Raw genomic sequence first — 26,275 nt, 5'->3', positions numbered from 1 at the left:
CTAGACTGAACTAGAACTGAACTAGAACTGAACTAGAAACTGAACTAGAACTGAACTGAACTGAACTAGAACTGCACTAGACTAGAACTGAACTAGAACTGAACTAGAACTGAACTAGAACTGAACTAGAACTGAACTAGAACTGAGCTAGAACTGAACAAGAACTGAACTAGAACTGAACTAGAACTGAACTAGAACTGAACTAGAACTGAACTAGAACTGAACTAGAACTGAACTAGAACTGAACTAGAACGGAACTAGAACTGAACTAGAACTGAACTAGAACTGAACTAGAACTGAGCTAGAACTGAACTAGAACTGAACTAGAACTGAACTAGAACTGAACTAGAGCTGAACTAGAACTGAACTAGAACTGATCTAGAACTGAACCAAACACTAAGCTTGAAATAAACTTAAATTGATCTCTAAACGGTGTAAAACGTGAGTGGATATTTAATAAATAAAGAAAAATCTGCCAACATGTATGTATACGTATGAAAAATTCTCTATAAAATATTTTCTTTAAAATTCCAGTTTAATTTCATTTGATAAGGACACGTTTTAGCAGGAAAAGAATTTAGAAAATTTATTTTTTACAAAAATTTTAAATAAGGTGGGTGGTAAAATAAATTTATAATGTGTATGTAATAGATAGATTAGTTGTATGTATAAATTAGGTATAATTGTGTGTATGTATGAAAAATATTTATACAGTGTTGTTGGCATTTGTAATTGTGTTAATTCAAAACCCAAACACATACTCATACTAAAATGTACACACATATAAACATGTTCAACCGACAATTAAATAAATACATACATTTTGGGGGAAAATGTATGTATGTTTGTTTTCAATAATAAAATAAAATACACCTTTAAATGGGGGTGTATTATTGGGGGATGTTGGAGATTTATGTGTTTTATGTTTGAAAAACATTTAAATAGTTATTTAACAATTTAAATGTTGGTAGATTTTTTTTATTGAGTTCTTTAAAGTTAAATTAATAAAGAACTTTGTAGACTTATAAAATAGTGATGTTACAAAGGCAATGATAGAGCTATCATTGAACAGCTTTATGGACTTAAGAAGGGGTATTGGTTTCAGTGGGTTCAAAATGATATTTATACTGCAAACGGGGGTAGTAGCAGTAGTGGGTATGATAACCACTTGAATAATATTTAATCATCGATCCTACTAAATACGCTATTATCTTCTTAATTTAAATTTGTTTATAAATATTTAAGGTAACTAAATGTTTATATAAATAAATGTTTCCTAATATGTTATTGAGAATTTATATTTAACTTCCTTTTTATAACCAAATGAATACTTACTAAAGTACTTGAAGAGCTCAAAAATGACGTTGTAATATTTTCGATTTTTTTTCCTTTTAGGTTATTTTAAGTCCTTTCTAAAGGAAACCTGGCCTTTCGTATTTACAATACATTTATGTGAATGTGTGTGAATACAAGACAACTTAATAAATTTATATAAAGAGGGTGAGATTATCGTTCTGTCAAGAGAGAGGCGAGTAGAGGGTGTATGGATATGAATTTCAGTTAAAATAAAACGTGTTTAGATTTTATTTGTTTTTTTAGTAAATATAAAAAATACTTATTCTATTTAAGGACTTATGCTCACATATACCCAGTAGAACTAAAACCGAAACTCAAGTAGAACTGAACTAGCACTGAACTAGAACTGAACTAGAACTAGAACTGAACTAGAACTGAACTAGAACTGAACTAGAACTGAACTAGAACTGAACTAGAACTGAACTAGAACTGAACTAGAACTGAACTAGAACTGAACTAGAACTGAACTAGAACTGAACTAGAACTGAACTAGAACTGAACTAGAACTGAACTAGAACTGAACTAGAACTGAAATAGAACTGAACTAGAACTGAACTAGAACTGAACTAGAACTGAACTAGAACTGAACTAGAACTAACTAGAACTTAACTAGAACTGAACTAGAACTGAACTAGAACTGAACTAGAACTGAACTAGAACTGAACTAGAACTGAACTAGAACTGAACTAGAACTGAACTAGAACTGAACTAGAACTGAACTAGAACTGAACTAGAACTGAACTAGAACTGAACTAGAACTGAACTAGAACTGAACTAGAACTGAACTAGAACTGAACTAGAACTGAACTAGAACTGAACTAAAACTGAACTAGAACTGAACTAGAACTGAACTAGAACTGAACTAGAACTGAACTAGAACTGAACTAGAACTGAACTAGAACTGAACTAGAACTGAACTAGAACTGAACTAGAACTGAACTAGAACTGAACTAGAACTGAACTAGAACTGAACTAGAACTGAACTAGAACTGAACTAGAACTGAACTAGAACTGAACTAGAACTGAACTAGAACTGAACTAGAACTGAACTAGAACTGAACTAGAACTGAACTAGAACTGAACTAGAACTGAACTAAAACTGAACTAGAACTGAACTAGAACTGAACTAGAACTGAACTAGAACTGAACTAGAACTGAACTAGAACTGAACTAGAACTGAGCTAGAACTGAACTAGAACTGAACTAGAACTGAACTAGAACTGAACTAGAACTGAACTAGAACTGAATGAACTAGAACTGAACTAGAACTGAACTAGAACTGAACTAGAACTGAACTAGAACTGAACTAGAACTGAACTAGAACTGAACTAGAACTGAACTAGAACTGAACTAGAACTGAACTAGAACTGAACTAGAACTGAACTAGAACTGAACTAGAACTGAACTAGAACTGAACTAGAACTGAACTAGAACTGAACTAGAACTGAACTAGAACTGAACTAGAACTGAACTAGAACTGAACTAGAACTGAACTAGAACTGAACTAGAACTGAACTAGAACTGAACTAGAACTGAACTAGAACTGAACTAGAACTGAACTAGAACTGAACTAGAACTGAACTAGAACTGAACTAGAACTGAATTAGAACTGAACTAGAACTGAACTAGAACTGAACTAGAACTGAACTAGAACTGAACTAGAACTGAACTAGAACTGAACTAGAACTGAACTAGAACTGAACTAGAACTGAACTAGAACTGAACTAGAACTGAACTAGAACTGAACTAGAACTGAACTAGAACTGAACTGAACTAGAACTGAACTAGAACTGAACTAGAACTGAACTAGAACTGAACTAGAACTGAACTAGAACTGAACTAGAACTGAACTAGAACTGAACTAGAACTGAACTAGAACTGAACTAGAACTGAACTAGAACTGAACTAGAACTGAACTAGAACTGAACTAGAACTGAACTAGAACTGAACTAGAACTGAACTAGAACTGAACTAGAACTGAACTAGAACTGAACTAGAACTGAACTAGAACTGAACTAGAACTGAACTAGAACTGAACTAGAACTGAATTAGAACTGAACTAGAACTGAACTAGAACTGAACTAAAAGTAATTATTGCAGAGTAAATGTAATTTCTAATCTAGGTAGTTGACTACTTCCATAAGATAACCCGAACTGCCGGAAATTGTATGTGTGTTTTCGAGTGGATATGTCTTCATTCTCATGATAGTATAAAACTCTAGGGGTATGTTTGGTCAATTATAAGTTTAAATGATGATTCGAAAGGACTCCCTCCCATACTCTTTTAGCTAACATATTCACAAACATCCATGTACACATACAACTGGCACTTATGGGATTTTGTTGATAAATTTAATAAGGGTTTTTGTTGTTAGTTTTGTTTTTGGGCAATTTTATATACTATATATGAGTGTCTCTATATAAATATACATATTTATTAGGCAGTTGTTTTGCTGGCCATTGTAGTAAAATGTCAAGTTGTCAAGTTTTCAATTGAATTAAAATTAAGTTGTTTATTTTTATTGTCAACTAAGTGGAAAGTTATCTGCTGCTAAGTTGCTGTGTCGTTGTATAAATTTAATGTTTGTTGAATTAAAGAGAAATTTTATTTTTATAGCAGAAAAAAAACTTTTACGTTGCTTATGCTCACACACCACAATTTCCTTAATTAATTTATATATATTTTTTTGAGACCTTGATTTTTTGCTTTTGTTTTCATTATTTTTTTGGTACACTCACATGTGCTTTCGTATGTTAGCTTCCTTTTTTTCCCTTCTTGCCATTTTAACTGAAATTGCGTCATTTAATTAGCTAAAAATTGGTAATGAAATAACTTTCATGTTACAAATTTTTCTCATGCAACTTTTCCTATTTCAGACTCCATGAACTAATGAAATATGTAGACTTTTTAATGAAATATTTGACGCTGTAGCTTTTGGTAAAAGCAAAGTAGTGGTGGTGTTGTGTTTGAGGAGTCTGGGTATAGGGGGGAAAGATGTCACCAAATATGTGTATTTAACAATGTCGAAATATAATTTTAACAACCCCTAAATAACATACTTACATGACATTTAGTTTGCTGAATAATTTTGAAATAAAATTTCTAGAAATTTGATTTAAATATTAAAAATTTAAAGATATTGTATGAGATACTACACTCAAAGAAAGAATTGTGCAATTCGTACTCAAATAAAACTAAATTCCTTAAATCAGGTTCAAAATATTTGATTCAAATGGGGATCAGCTAAGTACATAAAGTGGTGCACTTATTTTGCGAATTTTCAATTGGCTTTAAGCTCAAATGCATACTTGATTGGAAACAAAAAGAGCTTAATTTGAGCCCGATTCGTGCTTGAATTCAGCGTCAATATGTTTTGTGTAAATCAGTTCGATAAAACTGTAAAGAAAGAAATACACTTAATAGAAGACAGTGAAAATAATCTGTTATAGTTCGAAATTATTTAAATTTTAATGAAAAATACTTTCATATCCGTCTTTAATTCAATTAAATTTCTATCTTTCACTTTAAAGTATATAAGAGAAAAACAACAGAAACAAATTCAAATTCTTTAAACCATTTGTTTCAATTTCCTTTCGTACACATTGGCCAATATTGATTCTACTTAACAAAGAAACAAATGAAAAGAAAAATAAAGAAAAAAGCAGGGGAAAAAAACAATGAATCATATACACAGCTCTCGGTTTGTGTCCTAATAAAATTTAAACGGAAATTATAATTGACATGTTGTTTATTTTCCTTAAGCTTAATGTGTCCTTTAATGCTTTTTATTACCCCAGTTAGTAAATAAAGAACATTTGAGTAGAAGAAAGAGTAGTAGTGGTAGTAGTATGACAACAACAACAACACACACACAACTTAAGTGTATTAAATAAAGTTGTAGAATACAACAACCACTTTCCTACAAAAGTTTAATGATTGAGAAGAGCAGAAGTTTAAAAGTTAAAGCGCATAATCCTTAAAACAACATGTTGCTGCAACAATGTTGCCTATTTAGGAAAAACAGAAAGAAAACAACATTTAAATTTTAATATATAATCTAATAATTATTTAATCATTTTATTACAGACCCCTAAGAAACTCTTTAAAATTAAGTTTATTTTTCTTATTTTTTGTTTGGCCTTTAAGTACCAGTCAAAGTTGTGTACTTAAAGTTATTATAAATTCATATATTCTTAGAACTAGAATATGATGAGGAGAACAAAAAAAAAAAAAACGTACACACACTTACTGAATCGACAATTTATTGTAATGAAATAAACATGAAATTCATGAATCCTTCTTGAAATTTTACTTGCAGAGTTTTATGTAACAAATTTCATCCCTTCAAGAACAAATGTGGGTGATTTTTGTCTGACATCAGCATAATTTTATGTTTCCTTAAGAGCTTTATAATATTTCAGTTTTTTTTGCGTTCTAGAGAATTATATTTATTTTGTTCATTCCTTAACTCACATTGAATGACTGGAAGACTGAATTGAATGAGTGTATGTATGTGTGACTGGCTAATGGTAGATTTCTTTCTAATACTTTATAAATTTATTTATAAATGTTTGAGAGTTGAGATGGCAACATGCCTTTTGGCATAGATTTTATTGTTGTCTAACGACTATCTTACCAATAACAAACACAAATATTTTAGTCCTAAATCGTTACACTTAGAGAAATAAAGGGTGAAAAGAAGGTAAAAAAGTGTTAAACTGTGTCAAATCCAACTAAAATCGAATAGATGTGGTTCTAAATGAACTAACAAATTAACTAACTAACTAACTAACTAACTAACTAACTAACTAACTAACTAACTAACTAACTAACTAACTAACTAACTAACTAACTAACTAACTAACTAACTAACTAACTAACGACCGAACGACCGAACGACCGAACGAACGGACGAAACGACCGAACGAACGAACGAACGACCAAACGACCGAACGAACGAACGAACGAACGACCGAACGAACGAACGAACGAACGAACGAAAGAACGAACGAACGAACGAACGAACGAACGAACTAACGAACGAACGAACGAACGAACGAACGAACGAACGAACGAAAGAACGAACGAAAAGAACGAAAACGAAGAACGAACGAACGAACGAACGAAGAACGAACGAACGAAAACGAACGAACGAAACGAACGAACGAACGAACGAACGAACGAACGCACGAACGAACGACGAACGACGAACGACCGAACGAAGAACGAACGACCAAACGAAAGACGAACGAAACGAACGAACGAACGAACACGAAAGAAACGAACGAACGAACGAACGAACGAACGAAACGAACGAACGAACGAACGAAAGAACGAACGAACGAAACGAACGAACGAACGAACGAACGAACGAACGAACGAACGAACACGAACGAACGAACGAAACGAACGAACGAACGAACGACGACGAACGAACGAACGAACGAACGAACGAACGAACGAACGAACGAACGAAACGAACGAAACGACGAACGAACGAACGAACGAAACGAACGAACGAACGAACGAACGAACGAACGACGAACGAACGAACGACCGAACGACCGAACGAACGAACGAACGACAAACGAACGAACGAACGAACGAACGAACGAACGAACGAACGAACGAACGAACGACAAACGACGAAGAACGAACGAACGAACGACGAACGAACGAACGAACGAACGAAACGAACGAACGAAACGAACGAACGAACGAACGAACGAACGAACGAACGAACGAACGAACGAAAGAACGAACGAACGAACGAACGAACTAACGAACGAACGAAAGAAAACGAACGAACGAAACGAACGAAACGAACGAACGAACGAAGAACGAACGAACGAACGAACGAACGAACGAACGAACGAAACGAACGAACGAACGAACGAACGAACGAACGAACGAAGAAGAACGAACGAACGAACGAACGAACGAACGAAAAGAACGAACGAACGAACGAACGAACGAACAAAACGAACGAAAAAAAAAAACGAACGAACGAACAACGAACGAACAACGAACGAACGAAACGAACGAACGAACGAACGAACGAACGAACGAAGAACGAACGAAACGAAACGAACGAACGACGAAGAACGAAGGAACGAAGAACGAACGAACGAACGAACGAACGAACGAACGAACGAACGAACGAACGAACGAAAAGAACAAGAACGAACGAACGAACGAAGAACGAACGAACGAACGAACGAACGAACGAACGAAACGAACGAACGAACGAACGAACGAACGAACGAAGGAACGAACGAACGAACGAACGAACGAACGAACGAAAGAACGAACGAACGAACGAACGAACGAAACGAACGAACGAACGAACGAACGAACGAACGAAACGAACGAACGAAACGAACGAACGAACGAACGAACGAACGAACGAACGAACGAACGAACGAACGAACGAACGAACGAACGAACGAACGAAACGAACGAACGAACGAACGAACGAACGAAACGAACGAAAGAAAACGAACGAACGAACGAACGAACGAACGAACGAACGAACGAACGAACGAACGAACGAACGAACGAACGAACGAACGAACGAACGAACGAACAACGAAACGAACGAACGAACGAACTAACGAACTAACGAACTAACGAACGAACGAAAGAACGAACGAACGAACGAACGAACGAACGAACTAACGAACGAACGAACGAACGAAAACGAACTAACGAACGAACGAACGAAAAGAACGAACGAACTAACGAACGAACGAACGAACTAAACAAACAAACGAACGAACTAACTAACTAACTAACTAACTAACTAACTAACTAACAACTAACTAACAAAACTAACTAACTAACTAACTAACTAACTAACTTACTAACTAACTATCTAACACAAAGCTCGTGGTCGCTCTTTGCAGTCAATGCAACTCATTACCCACATCCGATCCTTTTATTTCTTTACACCAGATACGATGATCACTCCTGTCGTAATATAAACGAAGCTAGTCAGACTTATTTTAGTATTTTGAGTCATAATTTTGCAATGTAATTTCTGTTAAAGTGACAGAAAGAAACTAATCAATTGAAACAATTGACCCACCGAATAAAAAAAAAAACATGATTTATGCAAACTTCTACAAAATGACCTTAAATCAGTCTCATTGCTAAATATCTTTTTCTCAGTGTTTGTATGTATTTTAAGTTCATCTCCCTTCATTTTTTCACAGCTTGTTAAGGAGGAACAAGTATTTGTCATTTGTATTTTTTTATTTAATTTTCTTTTTTTCCTATTCTATTCCATTTTATTTCTGTTACAGTTCTGGTTGTTTTAGTTGTTTTGTTCGTTGTTATTGTTCTGTCAAAGTTTAAGTTATGTTCTTCATTCTTCAGCAATTCCATTTATATTTATATTTTTGTTATTTTCTAACTTATTTCAGAGTTTTTTTTTATCCTCGAACATTTGTTTTTTGTTTTACTCTCAGGCATATTTTTATGGCTTGTTATAATGTTTTATTTTACATATAGGAAAAAATAATATATATGAAATAAGTAGAAAAAAAAAAACGACATTACAATCAACATCGTCATCATAATCAACAACATCATTATTGACAATAGTACATAACATCAAAAAAAATGGCAGAGTTTTGAAAGAAGTTTTGGGCTTACAGATTAAGAAGATTGAGAAATATCTAGGCAAGGAATCAGAGTTAAAACTCTGAGTGCTTTTCCAAGTTGCGTTCAAAACGTTTACGAGCATCAGGAGTCATCCAAGAGCAGTGTTTTAGACGTCCTAAAGTTAAAGTTATAAAAGTAAATCGACAATGTTCCGCCACATTTTGTCACTCGTGTAAAACTATTTAGCAAGAAGTGGTTGTGATGTTTTGCTTTACTCGCCTAATGGTTTAGACTTTGTTCAGCCCGATTACCATTCTTTGGATCGATGCAGATTGACGCCCCCCTGCTCTATACTTAGCTGCAGAATAGAATATCCCTCTTGACATCAAAATATAAGCATTTCTTTTGGCTGATAATCCAAAATCATTGTGCGCTACTGAATCCGTCTTATCAAAAATCATGGAAATTGGGCACTATGAAGACGAGAGACCATGAAAGGCGATTTTGCACATCCGAATCATTACTTGCGATGAAAAATGTATCCATTACGATAATCCGTAGGGTGAAAATTATATGTGAAGTCCGATCGTCACCAAATCCATAGCGCTAAAGTAATACTCTGTATATTTTTTGACCCTATACCGAACAGAATCGATTCGTTTAAAGACCAAAAACGATTGGGCACCTGTTAAAAACTATTGAGATGTAAATAATTGGAAAGTTTTGTCTCATCCGCCTTACAGTCCAGACCTTGTCTTATCCAACTTTTACTGGTATCGATCGAAAGAATACTTTCTTAAGTTCAGAACAAGGTATCTGAAATAGGATTGATAGTGGTCCATTTCCATTTAAAAAAAAACTTCCAGCAGGTCGCATAGAGGAATAGGTGTATTTCTTCCGATCCGATATTGTTATATATCTATCTGACTTTTGTATAACAAACTGAGGTTAATTGTCTACTTTATGCATCCCAGGTGATGTGATGAATTTTCCTCTATTTCATCTTAGTTTCCTTTTAAGGTTATAACAACAAAAATTACACTTTTTGTCCAACATTATTACTTAAATATTTTTTAACTCTCTTAACAAATTCTATAAACTACCTCTTAATTAAATTCCTAACCCACCACAATTAACATACCTTTAAAGCTCTGCCAAGAAAAAAAAGGAAGAAAAAAATCGCAGGGAATACTTTTGAACTGACTCTGTATCAGAAGCACGCGTTCATAACGACGTTATTTATAGAGTGTTTGTTAGAACATGTTTATGTAAAAAAGTATGTTGGAATGATGATGAAGTGGAACCATGTGAATGGTGAATGATGGATAGAGTGAGTAAATGACTGAAGTTGTGTATGAATGTTTGTGTGTGTAACGCAAAAGAAGTAGGTGTTTCTTCTGGTACTTTATTTATATAATAAAGGAAGCAGAATAAATATAGAACTTGTAGAATAGAATGGAATTGTATGAGTTTTAAACTTAGCACGAGGTTTTAGTATTCATGACAGTTTCCTACTACGTTCACTGCTGCTGTTGCTGTTTTCCACTGTTCTGTATTGTTTGTTATTTATTTAAAGAAAAAAAGTAAAAATGTCTTTTTAACAGGACACGTTTATTGAATCAATAAAATTGTTTATTATTAAATAAAATAATAATGTTTTATTTAAATAAATAAAATGTTGTTGCTATTTTCATTTTAAGCACTTTTACTTGTATGCGAATTGTACAACTTTAATTTTTCTTTTTTTTTTTTTTGGATTTAAAAGGATATATTGTTGTTAGCATTTGTGACTGTTTAAATCTATAGAAAAAGTATTTTTATTTTATTTAGTTAAAAGAAAATTGGCACGAGGCCAAATGAAATCAATGCCAGTGTTAACACTCTTCGGTGGTGCTCTACTACCCTTACTACAGCTACTACTATATATATTCGACTGCTTTTTAAACTGTTTTTTTTTTTCAATTTTTTTTTTTTGGGATTCGTATAAATGAACTTGTTGTTCGTTTCGGTTCTGCTCTTAATGTTCAGTGGTTCTTGTTATATTTGTCGTTGCTACTGTCTCTGCTGCAGTTGCTATTGCTACTGTACAAGTTTTGCTACAGTCATTTGCTGCTTTACTCTTGTTGTTTAGCAACAATGTAGTGGATTGAACGAACGAACATTCTAACAGGAATTTAATTTGACATTTGACAAGGATCAACATTGTATGAAGAACAGGTATATAAATACACACATGCTTTATTATATATGTATATGAATACATACATATATGTATATATAAAACCCATCAGTTTTGCTATTGGCCAAAGTATCCCTTTTAAACGCTGGTATCTTTTTTGATTCTTTGAACACTTCACAGTACGTGATTTTTGTTATGAAAAACAAATTAAGTTGTTTACTTTTCTCATCACTGGTAATTAAGTTTAGAGTCAATTGCTACTTTACTGATTCCAAGTAAACTAGTGTGTAAACACTTTCGGAAAACTTTCTTCCAAAATGAAATGTTATGAAAAACAAATTAAGTTGTTTACTTTTCTCATCACTGGTAATTAAGTTTAGAGTCAATAGCTACTTTACTGATTCCAAGTAAACTAGTGTGTAAACACTTTCGGAAAACTTTCATCCAAAAATGAAATGTTATGAAAAACAAATTAACTTGTTTACTTTTCACGTCACAGGTAATTAAGCCTAGAGTCAATAGCTACTTTACTGATTCTAAGTAAACTAGTTTGTAAACTCTTTCGGAAAACTTTCTTCCATAATGAAATGTTATGAAGAACAAATTAACTTTTTTACTTTTTACGTCATTGTTTACTTTTCTCATCACTGGTAATTAAGTTTAGAGTCAATTGCTACTTTATTGATTCCAAGTAAACTAGTGTGTAAACACTTTCGGAAAACTTTCTTCCATAATGAAATGTTATGAAGAACAATTTAACTTGTTTACTTTTCACGTCACAGGTAATTAAGCCTAGAGTCAATAGCTACTTTACTGATTCCAAGTAAACTAGTGTGTAAACACTTTCGGAAAACTTTCTTCCATAATGAAATGTTATGAAGAACAATTTAACTTGTTTACTTTTCACGTCACAGGTAATTAAGCCTAGAGTCAATAGCTACTTTACCGATTCCAAGTAAACTAGTGTGTAAACACTTTCGGAAAACTTTCATCCATAATGAAATGTTATGAAGAACAAATTAACTTGTTTATTTTTCACGTCACAGGTAATTAAGCCTAGAGTCAATAGCTACTTTACTGATTCTAAGTAAACTAGTTTGTATACTCTTTCGGAAAACATTCTTTCAAAGTAATGCATTTAGCGGTTAATTGTCGTGATGAGAACCAATTGTTATATCTGTGAATTTATCTTCCCAAAAAAGCAATATTTTCAATTCTGTTATTTACCTTAAATGGTGAACGTGGTAACATTTTCAGTTTCTAACACCCAGTACAGCTGGGCATTTAACTCTAAATATAATATACCAAATAATATAAAGGAAGTATTTTAAAAGTATTCTCTTAATATGAAATAACATTTCACATTTTCTTTTTTTCTGCTTTTTATAAACGTTTTTTTTCTTCATATGTTCCAAAAAAAAAAACTTGTCGAAAAAAGGAAATCAATAAAAAAAAAACCCAGAATGACAAAATACACTTAAGGTAGAATAGTAGACTTTTAATAAGTGTGAAATCTTAAGCCGGGATTTAGTTTCAAATAAAATCTTAACATCTCATGTTTCTTTCAGCCAACAGTTTGTAGACATGTATTTGAAAGAAAGAGTAATTAATGACATTTTATGTTCTGAAATCATGGTCTGTAAAATTATAATCAAAAAAGTAGATTAATTTTAATTATTTTATACGTTTTTATTAAATGATCATGGCGGAAAATTAACCTTTTATTTTTTTTTCTTTTTCTTTGCAGATCTTCGACATAATTTTGGTAAGTTTTTATACAAATATATATTTTAAAAATTTTCTGTTCAAAGAAGAAAATATAGGTTTGTGATATAGTATACGAGATAAAACCATATATCAGATTTAAGAAGTTGTAAATTTTCACAATGTCTAGTTATTTTTTAACTTTAAGATATATTGACAGTTCCTATACAAAAATTGTCTTCACTGGACGAATAACTACCAGTTAAACGATAACTCGAGGTGGTGAAAATGGGAGCTTTATTAGGATGACCTCAATCATGGTTTTTCAATAAATTGCCTTCCTGCGAGTTAGTATTCATCTCTTAGCGCTTAGGATTTGACTCCTTCAGATAGCCTGTAGATGATAATGATTATTTGAAGACCATTGCTTTAGAGTCCTTGTTAGCGCTAGTCTCTTCTTGCAGGCTGGTGATCGTCACCTCTCTCTTAGGATTTTTTCCCCATTTTAAAGAATAATTTAGCATTTTTTCCACTTAGAATTTCAGTATGCTGCCACATTCCTTAATGTAAAGTTTACATTGTAAACGGATAATACCTCTTCTCTGGTTTTGACATTATGTGGCTTTGACAGTATATTTCCCTCTTGGTTTTATTAACATTGTAAAACTGAGAGGTTCGGACGGATTCTCTTTGTCTTAGAAGAGTTTTCTAAAAATGAAATTTTATCAAACACTTTCCAAAAGAAAATTATCAAAAATTTTCAATAAAATTAAGTTTCTTTTTATAGAAAATTTTCCATAAATTTTCTTTTTATAAAAAATTTTCTTCTTATAGATAAATTTTCATTTTATAGAAAATTTACGATAAATTTTAATTTTATGGAAAATTTTCGATAAATTTTAATTTTATAGAAAATTCTCGATGAATTTTCACTTTAAAAGAAAATTTTCAATTAATTTTCTTTTTATAGAAAATTTTCGTTAAATTTTCCTTTTTATAGAAAATTTTCGATAAATTTTCCTTTTTATAGAAAATTTTCGATAAATTTTCCTTTTTATAGAAAATTTTCGATAAATTTTCCTTTTTATAGAAAATTTTCGATAAATTTTCCTTTTTATAGAAAATTTTCGATAAATTTTCTTTTTATACACAATTTTCGAAAAATTTTCTTTTTATACACAATTTTCGATAAATTTTCTTTTTATACACAATTTTCGATAAATTTTCTTTTTATACACAATTTTCGATAAATTTTCTTTTTATACACAATTTTCGATAAATTTTCTTTATATACACAATTTTCGATAAATTTTCTTTTTATAGACAATTTTCGATAAATTTTCTTTTTATAGACAATTTTCGATAAATTTTCTTTTTATAGACAATTTTTGATAAATTTTCTTTTTATAGACAATTTTCGATAAATTTTCTTTTTATAGAGAATTTTCGATAAAATTTATTTTTATAGAAAATTTTCGATAAATTTTTCTTTTTATAGACAATTTTCGATAAATTTTCCATTTATAGAAAGTTTTCGATAAATTTTTTCCTTTATAGAAAGTTTTCGGTAAATTGTCTTTTTTATATTTTACTTTTTAAAGAAAATTTTTGATAAATTTTCCTTTTTATAGAAAGACTTCAATAGATTTATCCCTTTTATAGATAGTTTTCGATAAATTTTCTTTTTATAGACAATTTTTCGAAAAATTTCCCTTTTATAGACAATTTTTCTATACTTTTTCCTTTATAGAAAATTTTCGATAAATTTTTTCCTTTATAGAAAGTTTTCGGTAAATTGTCCTTTTTATATTTTAATTTTTTAAGAAAATTTTCGATAAATTTTCCTTTTTATAGAAAGACTTCAATAGATTTATCCCTTTATAGATAGTTTTCGATAAATTGTCTTTTTATAGACAATTTTTCGAAAAATTTTCCTTTTATAGACAATTTTTCGATACTTTTTCATTTATAGAAAATTTTGCTTTTTATAGACAATTTTCGATAAATTTTCTTTTTAAAGAAAATTTTCGATAAATTTTCTTTTTATAGAAAATTTTCGATAAATTTTCTTTTTATAGAAAATTTTCGATAAATTTTCTTTTTATAGAAAATTTTCGATAAATATTCTATTTATAGAAAGATTTTGATAAATTTTCCTTTTTATAGAAAGTTTTAGATAAATTTTCCTTTTTATAGAAAGTTTTCGATAATTTTTTTTTTATGGAAAGATTTTGATAAATTTTCCTTTTTATAGAAAGTTTTCGATGAATTTTATCCATTTATAAAAAGTTTTCGATAAATTTTCCTTTTTATAGAAAGTTTTCGATAAATTTTCTCTTTTATAGAAAGTTTTCGGGAAATTTTCCTTTTTTTAGAAAGTTTTCGATAAAATTTCCTTTTAATTAAGTTTTCCATAAATTCTCAGTTTTTTGGAAAGATTTCGATTGATTTTGCTTTTTAAGGATAATTTTCGATAAATTTTCCCTTTTATAGAAAATTTTCAATAAATTGTCCTTTTTAGGAAAGTTTTTGATAAATTTTCCTTTTTATAGAAAGTTTTTGATAAATTTTCTGTTTTATGGAAATTTTTCTTTTTTTTTGATAAATTTTTCCTTTTTACGCACAATTTTCAATAATTTTATCCTTTTAAAAAGTTTTCGATAAATTTTCTTCTATTGACAATTTTTCGTTAAATTTTCTTTTTATAGAAAATTTTCCTTTTTTTGAAGAAAATTTTATTTTTATATAAAATTATCGATGAATTTTCTCTTTATAGTAAATTTTCCAAAAATTTTCTTTTTTCTAAGAAATATTTCCAAAAATTTTCATTTGTATTTTCTTTTTTATAGAATATTTTCTTGAATTTTTTATAGAAAACTTTTGATTAAGAAAATTTCTTAAAAATTTAAATTTATTGTTTTCTATATAAAAGTGTGTAAAAAATATGCAAATTTTACTAGGTCAAAGTAAAAAGTTATAAACTTTACTTTGTAGCAAAAAATAATAAAGGAAATATGTACTTACATATGTGCATACATATGTATTTTATTTAAAAATGTAAACTACTTACTTAACTAATGCCTTTAGTAATAAAGATTACATACATTGCTTTTTACTTTTACAAATGTGACATTACATTATTACACATCTTAGTAACAATTCTCGTCTATTTACTTTTGCTTTAAAGAAAAAAAAAAAAAAACGGAAGCATATAAAATTTTCACTTCCTTTTAAAAGCCACAATAAAGACCTGTACTTGAAAACTAATAAAGGAATTACATGCTAAATTGTAAATACTGCAACAACAATTAGATATTTTTTCTAATAAAAATGAGAAAAAAATATATATATTTTTGTCTAAGTTTTATATAGATGTGTATGTGTGAGTGTTTAGGAATGATATATAAATCCAATATAATGACTTAAATTACCACAAATCAGTTGGTTACATGAGAGGTTAAAAAGACAATTTTTCTCATACTAGTTAATGGTTGTAATAAAGGGCATCCAATGTGTATAAATATTGCCAAGATAACAATAAATAATAATGTATATGTTTTGGTAATAACCCAGCAAACATAGAACTTTAAGAAACGGAGAAAATGTAGCATTTATTAATAGAGAAATGTTCAAAATTTAACTTTAAATTTGATATATATTACAAATGTCTTTTGGATATCAAACTTTTAAACTTTTGTTTGCTGGGTATTATAGTCTATGTGTATTTTTGTGCTCTTTTAACCTTTTGTATTATATCCGTTTTGATATTTTTATTGGAAATATATGAGAGTGGTTTTAGAAAAGGTTTCTTCTTTATTATAAAAAATATATATGTATTTTATTCTTTTTATAAAGAAAATGTCTTTTTATTGTTTTCATTTTCATCATTTATGACTTGTACGGTTAAGAGTATATAGACGTTTTATCTCTGTAACTGTTTAAATATCTATTAACCAGTTGATCATAATTTGGATGAGCTAAAGTTAGCTAAATAAGTTGATTTTGCGATGTCCGTTTTATTTGTGCAATTCATCTTAGTTAAGGTCTAGTTTATCACAATTCATGTACCGATATATCAAACACATTAGTGCGATAATTTGAGAATCAGAATGCCCACCATCATGACGATGGAGATATATTGATTTTGACATTCCATTTGACATATATCGATATACATATGTATCTGTTGTAGACCAACAAAAGTTTATATGTATATAAGTTTATATGTATATTCTAGGTCCTTCTTAGATTTATGACGATCTAGCCCTACATGTCTTTCTGTTGAAATCATGATAGGGTCCGAATAGTTACATCTATGGGTCTGAAATTTCTTACAAATATTCTCTATAATAGAAAAAGTTTGTGAGCAATGCGTTTAGCCCCTTAAATATGTTTATTATAGATCAATTGTGATAACATTTCTCGGATACAAAGTTCTGTATATAGGAAATATATATAAATATGTATATCAAGTGAAAGGTATTATGAAGACCTTTCTAACGTAACGTAACTCATTGAAATAGTATAGGTTGATCTTAAAAATAATGAATAAACGATAAGTATGGATACTCGCATGATGTAATATTTGGAAAAAATTTACACAATTATTTTGGTCAACTGGGTATCGTAAAACATTTCTGTTTTATAATAAATATAAAATATATTTTTGGTTTATTACCTTCTTCAAGGAATTTTGTTATTTTTTTTTTCTTTAAATGTCTTTTCTAGTTTAACTGGTCTTGAACTCAATATTTTATTTCAGTTTTTATTTTTGCCTTGTCGTACAAAATTTCTTTGCTAAAGGAAAACTTTTTCGTATTTTTTATTTTCTTACAAGGACATTTTAAAGAAATAGCTTGTTTACATGAGTTGACAGATCATTGTATAATAAAGTCATTTTTAAAATGAATTTCCTTTAGATACAATTATACTGAATAATAAATATAAAGGAAAATGTGTCATTAATGGGTATGAAATTGTTGACGTCTTGTGTACTATTAAATCATTAAAGAAGAGTCAATTATATCATGATTATTCTATTAAAGGGGCTTAGTGAAGAATATAAGACATAATATAAGATTTATATTAGTAATTTTACTAGTATTTTTGTTTAAATGTGCTGAATCCAGAAATCAAGTACGCATCGAGCTTAAATCAAGCCCCTTTTGGGATCAATTCAATATTTTATGTTCTTAAATCAACGAAATCTTGGCCCCTATTTTATTCATTTGTATTTGTTCAGTACTTCCTTCATTGTTTTTATGATTATTTTTTCAATTCGTTACCTTGTTGCTATTTAAGTTCGTAATGCTTTTGAAATGATTAAGAGTTTGGTTATTTTCTGTGCCTGTCTGCTGCCTGCTTTTGTACGTTTTGCTTGATTTTTGGCATCGGCAATTAACTTTTACTTAAAACCATGATTGATGATTTTTTAAAAACCTAAAACGGCATCATTTGCACAGATTTCATAAACATTTTACCTTCTTATTCTTTTTTTGTAGAGAATTTGATTGTGAGTAATGTTTTGTTAGTTGTTTGGCTTTAAATGCAAATTGCTAAAGTTTTAAATCATTGTTAAGTGATTTTTAACTAATTTTTAAGAATTTTGAAATAGTACTTTCATACGAAATAAAAAATAACCATTGTATCATCTTGATTATATTCTCATATTATGTTTCTATCAACTTTTCAACATTTTGCAATTAACTCATTACTAAACTATATCTCTGTAATGCATATGGTAGTCTATGAATTGTATATCATCCTTAAGTATAGCAATTCTCTGACAAGTTTTATCTGGTACATTTTCGCATTATTATCTAATTAAGAAAATTTTCTTACTTCTTGCGATGTTTCTAAACCCCCACCGGCCTTTAGATAGTGCAAAAAGCAATTTTGTTGATTCAGAATATAAAAAAGAGAATCTCCTGACACACAAACATTCAAAGAGCGAAAAAGTAATGTTAGATAAGAGGAGATTTTAAATAAAAGAGTGGGTAGGTAATTCCTTTGGTGGAAACGATAAAAATGGAGAAAATAAAAGAAGAACTTATATTAATTTTCTAATTTGCATGTGAAAGAATGACAAATAATTGTTATAGGGGAGAAATTGATTTAACCCTTGTGTTAACCGTTAAGGTGCATAACTCATACGATTTTAAAAATAATAATTTAGAATCATGTATAATGGACTTCTTAAAAAACTTTAAATGAAAGAAAAATCTCACTTAATTTATGTCGGATTCTTTACCTCAGATCTTAATATCTTATGTATATCAGTTCTTTCATTCGCTAGTCTAATCATGCGCTCAGTCAGGCAACGATATCCTAAAATACAGCAGTATCCCCATGACATTTTCTGTACTTTAACTAAATTATAAACTCCTGTTAAGTAGTCCATATTGTAGTCAATAGAACAGTCTATATTTTATTATTTTTTCTAGTTTATAGTCTAGTCTATAGTCTAGCCTATAGTAAAGTCTATAGTATTGTCTATAGACTACTCTATAGTCTAGTCTATAGTCTAGTCTATAGTCTGGTCTATAGTCTAGCCTATAGTCTAGTCTATAGTCTATTCTATAGTCTAGTCTATAGTCTAGTCTATAGTCTAGTCTATAGTCTAGTCTATAGTCTAGTCTATAGTCTAGTCTATAGTCTAGTCTATAGTCTAGTCTATAGTCTAGTCTATAGTCTAGTCTATAGTCTAGTCTATAGTCTAGTCTATAGTCTAGTCTATAGTCTAGTCTATAGTCTAGTCTATAGTCTAGTCTATAGTCTAGTCTATAGTCTAGTCTATAGTCTAGTCTATAGTCTAGTCTATAGTCTAGTCTATAGTATAGTCTATAGTATAGTCTATAGTCTAGTCTATAGTATAGTCTAGTCTATAGTCTAGTCTATAGTCTAGTCTATAGTCTAGTCTATAGTCTAGTCTATAGTCTAGTCTATAGTCTAGTCTATAGTCTAGTCTAGTGTCTAGTCTATAGTCTAGTCTATAGTCTAGTCTATAGTCTAGTCTATAGCCTAGTCTATAGTCTAGTCTATAGTCTAGTCTATAGTCTAGTCTATAGTCTAGTCTATAGTCTAGTCTATAGTCTAGTCTATAGTCTAGTCTATAGTCTAGTCTATAGTCTAGTCTATAGTCTAGTCTATAGTCTAGTCTATAGTCTAGTCTATAGTCTAGTCTATAGTCTAGTCTATAGTCTAGTCTATAGTCTAGTCTATAGTCTAGTCTATAGTCTAGTCTATAGTCTAGTCTATAGTCTAGTCTATAGTCTAGTCTATAGTCTAGTCTATAGTCCAGTCTATAGTCTAGTCTATAGTCTAGTCTATAGTCTAGTCTATAGTCTAGTCTATAGTCTAGTCTATAGTCTAGTCTAGTCTAGTCTATAGTCTAGTCTATAGTCTAGTCTAGTCTATAGTCTAGTCTATAATCTAATCTACAGTCTAGTCTATAGTCTAGTCTATAGTCTAGTCTATAGTCTAGTCTATAGTCTAGTCTATAGTCTAGTCTATAGTCTAGTCTATAGTCTAGTCTATAGTCTAGTCTATAGTCTAGTCTATAGTCTAGTCTATAGTCTAGTCTATAGTTAGTCTATAGTCTAGTCTAGTCTAGTCTATAGTCTAGTCTATAGTCTAGTCTATAGTCTAGTCTATAGTCTAGTCTATAGTATAGTCTAGTCTAGTCTATAGTCTAGTCTATAGTCTAGTCTATAGTCGTCATAGTCTAGTCTATGTCGTCTATAGTCTAGTCTATAGTCTAGTCTATAGTCTAGTCTATAGTCTAGTCTATAGTCTAGTCTATAGTCTAGTCTATAGTCTAGTCTATAGTCTAGTCTATAGTCTAGTCTATAGTCTAGTCTATAGTCTAGTCTATAGTCTAGTCTATAGTCTAGTCTATAGTCTAGTCTATAGTCTAGTCATAGTCTAGTCTATAGTCTAGTCTATAGTCTAGTCTATAGTCTAGTCTATAGTCTAGTCTATAGTCTAGTCTATAGTCTAGTCTATAGTCTAGTCTATAGTCTAGTCTATAGTCTAGTCTATAGTCTAGTCTATAGTCTAGTCTATAGTCTAGTCTATAGTCTAGTCTATAGTCTAGTCTATAGTCTAGTCTATAGTCTAGTCTATAGTCTAGTCTATAGTCTAGTCTATAGTCTAGTCTATAGTCTAGTCTATAGTCTAGTCTATAGTCTAGTCTATAGTCTAGTCTATAGTCTAGTCTATAGTCTAGTCTATAGTCTAGTCTATAGTCTAGTCTATAGTCTAGTCTATAGTCTAGTCTATAGTCTAGTCTATAGTCTAGTCTATAGTCTAGTCTATAGTCTAGTCTATAGTCTAGTATAGTCTAGTCTATAGTCTAGTCTATAGTCTAGTCTATAGTCTAGTCTATAGTCTAGTCTATAGTCTAGTCTATAGTCTAGTCTATAGTCTAGTCTATAGTCTAGTCTATAGTCTAGTCTATAGTCTAGTCTATAGTCTAGTCTATAGTCTAGTCTATAGTCTAGTCTATAGTCTAGTCTAGTCTATAGTCTAGTCTATAGTCTAGTCTATAGTCTAGTCTATAGTCTAGTCTAGTCTAGTCTATAGTCTAGTCTATATTCTATTCTATAGTCTACTCTATAGTCTAGTCTATACACTTTTCAATAGTCTAGTATATAGTCAAGTCATAGTCTACTCAATAGTCTAGTCTATAGTCTACTCAATAGTCTATAGTCTAACAAATTACGTATTTTTAATGGTTGGTTCGAAGGACCATATTTTTATTGTTAACCTGTCACCTCTAATAAAGGGTTAACAACAGTTAAAGGACTACGTATGTTATTAATTGGGGTTGAAAAATAAAAGTAAAAATTTGAAATATTTACACAGGATTAAGAAGGAAAAAAAGTATTGAGAAAAGTAAACAAAACAATAAAAGAAATTAAGTAAAATTAAAGAAGGAAAGTGGGTAGATTTCAACATTATTTCTAATTGCGTTGTTATATAACTCATATTTTAGATTTATAACATTTCATTACTTTTTTTAGCTTAAGCCTATATAAAATTAAACCCTTAATAGAATAAAAATATCAATATACAGTATTAATTGCGTTGTTTTCTAACAAATACAAAAACTCAAGAACCCAATAATTCCCTCACTACAATAACAATTACATTACAAATAAAAAAAAAACGATTAATTTTCTTTTTAATGAAAATGTTTTACACTTAAATGATTTTCATTTCATTTGCTTTATTATTATTGATTTAACTTTTAAATCAGATAAATTTACTAGACATATCTTTGCCAACACCATTAATACAACAACTTTGTTACAAGAAAAAGGAAAGAGTCAAGAGAGAGGCAAGGGATTTATTTGCCTGCTAGCAATCAAGACAAATTCAGTTTAGCATTAGCAGCAGCAAGAAGGAAAAACTTAAGGATGTGATTATTATTTTTATTTTCATTTTATTATTATTATAAATAAACTGTATAAATGTCTTTCAACTGTATTTAATTATCATGAAATTTTATGAATCAAAACGGAAATCATCTTAAAAAAACACTCATCATTAATGAGCACCATAGCCAGCTAAACGTGTAGTTAACAACCAGTCATATAAAAGGAGAAATACATACATACGTACATATTCCGTCAGGCAGTCAGTCATAAGGATGGTCTAATAAATGTTTTTATTTTTTCATATAAAAAAGTTTTCTTACTCACACTTAATATCATCTGTGGCATGATGGTTGTTGCTTTTTTTCTCTTCTGTATTTGCCACTAATATTTCCTTTAAATATTTTTCTTTATGTTGTGGCTCTTGAAAGCTTGTGAAAGAAATTTATTCATAATTTTGTTTTTATTTTATCAAGTTTGCAACAAACTTGTTTAATAATGTGTGGGTTTCACTATTCTGGAATTTTTGTTTAATCTTTAGTTAAAGATAATGGGGGATACATTTTTAATTGTTTATAAATAAATTTTTAACATATAAGTTTGGTTTGTAAGAAGAATTCACAGTAAATAGTAATAATAAGGGCCTACGAGCCACACAGTAAATAATTACACTTGGATTACTACCTATTCGGACAAATTTCTAGAAATTCGTTAATATAATCGGAGTTTAAAATTGGAATTTTTTGATATTTTTCATTAAGAATATATGAAAAAAAGCTTTAAAATAAGTCATTATGTGTATTTTAGTTCTAAGTAGTCTGAAGTTGTAAAAGATTTTGTTTTTATTAAATTAATTCTAATGAAACAATTTGGTTTCATGAATAGATTTTTAATATGATCGAAATAACATTTTTGTACATAGCATGTTTGTAGAACTAACTGAAATATGGTCCTACGAGCCATACATTGAACTCATCTCTAGTGATAAATGCTTAAAAATACTACTCGAAGAACCATGTCGGTTTATTACATAATTTATAAGCCTCAATTGCGCATTTAAAGAATTCATATCAAATAAAAAGTAATATGGTCCTACGAACCACTTAAGGTTTCGTAGGACCAGAACTAACAGAAATATGGTCCTCCGAGCCATACATTGAACTCATTACTAGTGACAAATGCATAAAAATACTACTCGAAGAACCATTTCTGTTTATTACATAATTTATAAGCCTCAATTGCACATTTAAAGGATTCATATCAAATAAATAGTAATATGGTCCTACGAACCACTTAAGGTTTAAAATCCGTAGGTTTAAAAATACTACGCGGAGCATTGATTCGATGGCTCATTGCTGCTCAATGTCTTAATTGAAAGTATATTTGAAGACTCAATACTATATTTGAAAAACTCACAGGAAGCAAAAAACAATATGGTCCTACGAGCCATCGATTTAGGTTTAAAAAGCACATAAAATCACTATGCAGAAATTTATTTGGTAGAACCATTGCTGGTCACACGCATAACACACGCCAATAGTTGTTTAACTTAGAGATGATCATAGGACCAGTTTTGTATATAGTTTATATGACAAATGGAATTCTTCTATTTCAAATCATGTCATTATTCCAGATTTGGATTTCTTTCAAAAGATATACAGTCAGAAGGACATTGTTAAGTCGACTTCGCTATCGGTTATAGCTATAGGGATCACAATATATATATACTTTATGGTTCGCGGTATCTCAGTAAAAGTTTTCTTTGAGTTTAAATGTCATTTGTAATCCTAATAAAAAAACGTCCATTATAGAGATTAGAACCAAGTTATGACTTTAAAGCAATGGTCGGCACCTAAAGCTTCTAGAATACGAGATTATAATCTGACTAACTACCATAGAGTTGAAATTTATTACAATAAACAAATACGAAATCAAAATTGCGTCGTGTGAAATACAATTTTTTGAAAGCTGTGAGAGGAATGGTCCTTCGAACCATGGAATACATTAACATTATGTGAAAAAATTGTCATGATTTTTTAAATCAATCAGCTAATTATGTTTTTTATATACCCTACATCACTTTAGTGGGGATATTTGTAACGCACTATAAGTATACCAATCGGCTTAGAATCATTTTCTGAGTCTATTTAGCTATGTCCGTCCGTCCATCTGTCCGTCCATGTAAACCTTGTAATCAAACTACAGGTAGCAATTTTGATGATAAGTCAATAAAATTTGGTACATGATCTTCTATTGTACCAGAGACGTTGACACCAGTCGGCTTAGAATCATTTTCTGAGTCGATTTAGCTATGTCCGTCCGTCCGTCTGTCCGTCCATGTAAATTTTGTTATCAAACTACAGGTCGCAATTTTCAAGATAAGTCAATGAAATTTGGTACATGATCTTCTATTTTACCAGAGACGTTAACATCAGTCCATTATTTCAGGTAGCCCCCATACAATTGAACTCCCCGAATAGGGTTTTTAAGTACACAATTATGTTTAATATACTCGTATCTCGACAAAAAGCTGCAAAACCAAGTTCTATACTAGCCTCGATGACCCTAATGAATTTTATAATCATAGGGACTCATTTGACCCTAGCCCCTATACAAAATATGACTTAAATATCCACAATTTTATTCAACAATAAATGGCTTAATTATATCTGAGGTATCAAGGTACAATTTAACTATAAAATGTATGAATTTCATGCTGAAATTTATGCGTTATATTTTTATTATATGGTCCTTCGAACCTTTGATACATACAAAGTTCGTAACATAAAATTTCAGTTCATTTGAGCCTTTTGCCATAAAGTGAAAGCACTCAAGCAGCTAATAATTTTAAAAAATTTATAACTACTGTTTTAATATTTCAAATAAAATTTATGGTCCTTCGCACCTTAATTTTTTAAGGAAACAACTCATTCTAAGTAATTTCACTTGACGCTAAATATTACTTAAACAATAACGGCCAATTCACTTCATATAGTTTTTATACCCTACACCACTTTAGTGGGGAGGGTATATTGGGTTTGTGCTGATATTTGTAACGCACAATATTATTGGTCCTATACCAATCGGCTTAGAATCATTTTCTGAGTCGATTTAGCTATGTCCGTCCGTCCGTCCGTCCATGTAAACCTTGTAATGAAACTACAGGTCGCAATTTTGAAGATAATTTAATGAAATTTGGTACATGACCTTCTATTGTTCTAGGCCTATTGAAAATGGTTACGATCGGTCCATTATTTTACCTAGCCCCCATACAACTGATCCGGACTAATAGGGCTTTTAAGTTCATAATTATGTTTAATATACTCGTATCTCGACAAAAAGCTGCAAAACCAAGTTCTGAATAGGGCTTGTAAACCTTGTAATCAAACTACAGGTCGCAATTTTGAAGATAATTCAATGAAATTTGGCACACGATCTTCTATGGTACCGGAGACGAAGCTTGTTGAAAATGGTTAACATCGGTCTATTATTTCACCTAGCTCCCATACAACTGAACCGGACTAATAGGGCTTTTAAGTTCATAATTATGTTTAATATACTCGTATCTCGACAAAAAGCTGCAAAACCAAGTTCTATACTAGCCTTGATGACCCTCATGAATATTTTAATTATAGGGACTCATTTGACCATAGCCCCTATTCAAAGCCCCCTTCAAAATTCGACTTAAATGTCCACAATTTTATTCAACAATAAATGGCTTATGTATATCAGAGGCAAGGTACAATTCAACTCAAATGCTTTATTATGAAAACTAAATCAAATTTTTTTTGTAACAGGTGTAGGGTATTATATGGTCGGCCTCGCCCGACTATAATTTCTTACTTGTTTTATTTAAGCTTTCCTTTCATATTTAACTCTTTAGTATAAAAATGTGGCAACAAATATTTTTTTGCAAAACATTTTTTACATTATAAATTTATAGTTGAAAACAACTTGAAGGCAGTAGTTTATTATACAAAAATCTCTGCATAACTTAAAACTCTAATGATGATAATGATTATGAAGACAATGATGGGTGACTTGACTACTTGA

The 26,275-nt window shown here is 30.4% G+C and overlaps 1 protein-coding gene and 1 long non-coding RNA gene across 3 annotated transcripts in view; one reads left to right on the top strand and one right to left on the bottom strand.

The window, feature by feature from the left end:
* LOC119604455 overlaps nucleotides 1-26,275 on the top strand; it is a 156,957-nt gene that overhangs the window by 92,957 nt on the left and 37,725 nt on the right. Inside the window, exon 3 of the long non-coding RNA XR_005231514.1 lies at nucleotides 12,889-12,906. This is a non-coding gene — a long non-coding RNA (uncharacterized LOC119604455). The remainder of the gene's footprint in view (nucleotides 1-12,888; nucleotides 12,907-26,275) is intronic.
* Nucleotides 1-26,275, bottom strand: part of LOC119604453 (putative mediator of RNA polymerase II transcription subunit 26) — a 143,558-nt gene that overhangs the window by 79,757 nt on the left and 37,526 nt on the right. The gene's annotated exons all lie outside the window — the stretch shown is intronic.

Source organism: Lucilia sericata, unplaced genomic scaffold (genome assembly GCF_015586225.1).
Source record: "Lucilia sericata isolate MDLA Ls3-8-SP2 unplaced genomic scaffold, ASM1558622v1 Contig000396F_arrow, whole genome shotgun sequence".
Taxonomy (NCBI): Eukaryota; Metazoa; Arthropoda; class Insecta; order Diptera; family Calliphoridae; genus Lucilia; species Lucilia sericata.
Note: the sequence above shows the minus strand (reverse complement) of the source record. Positions and strands in the feature narration are given on the sequence as shown.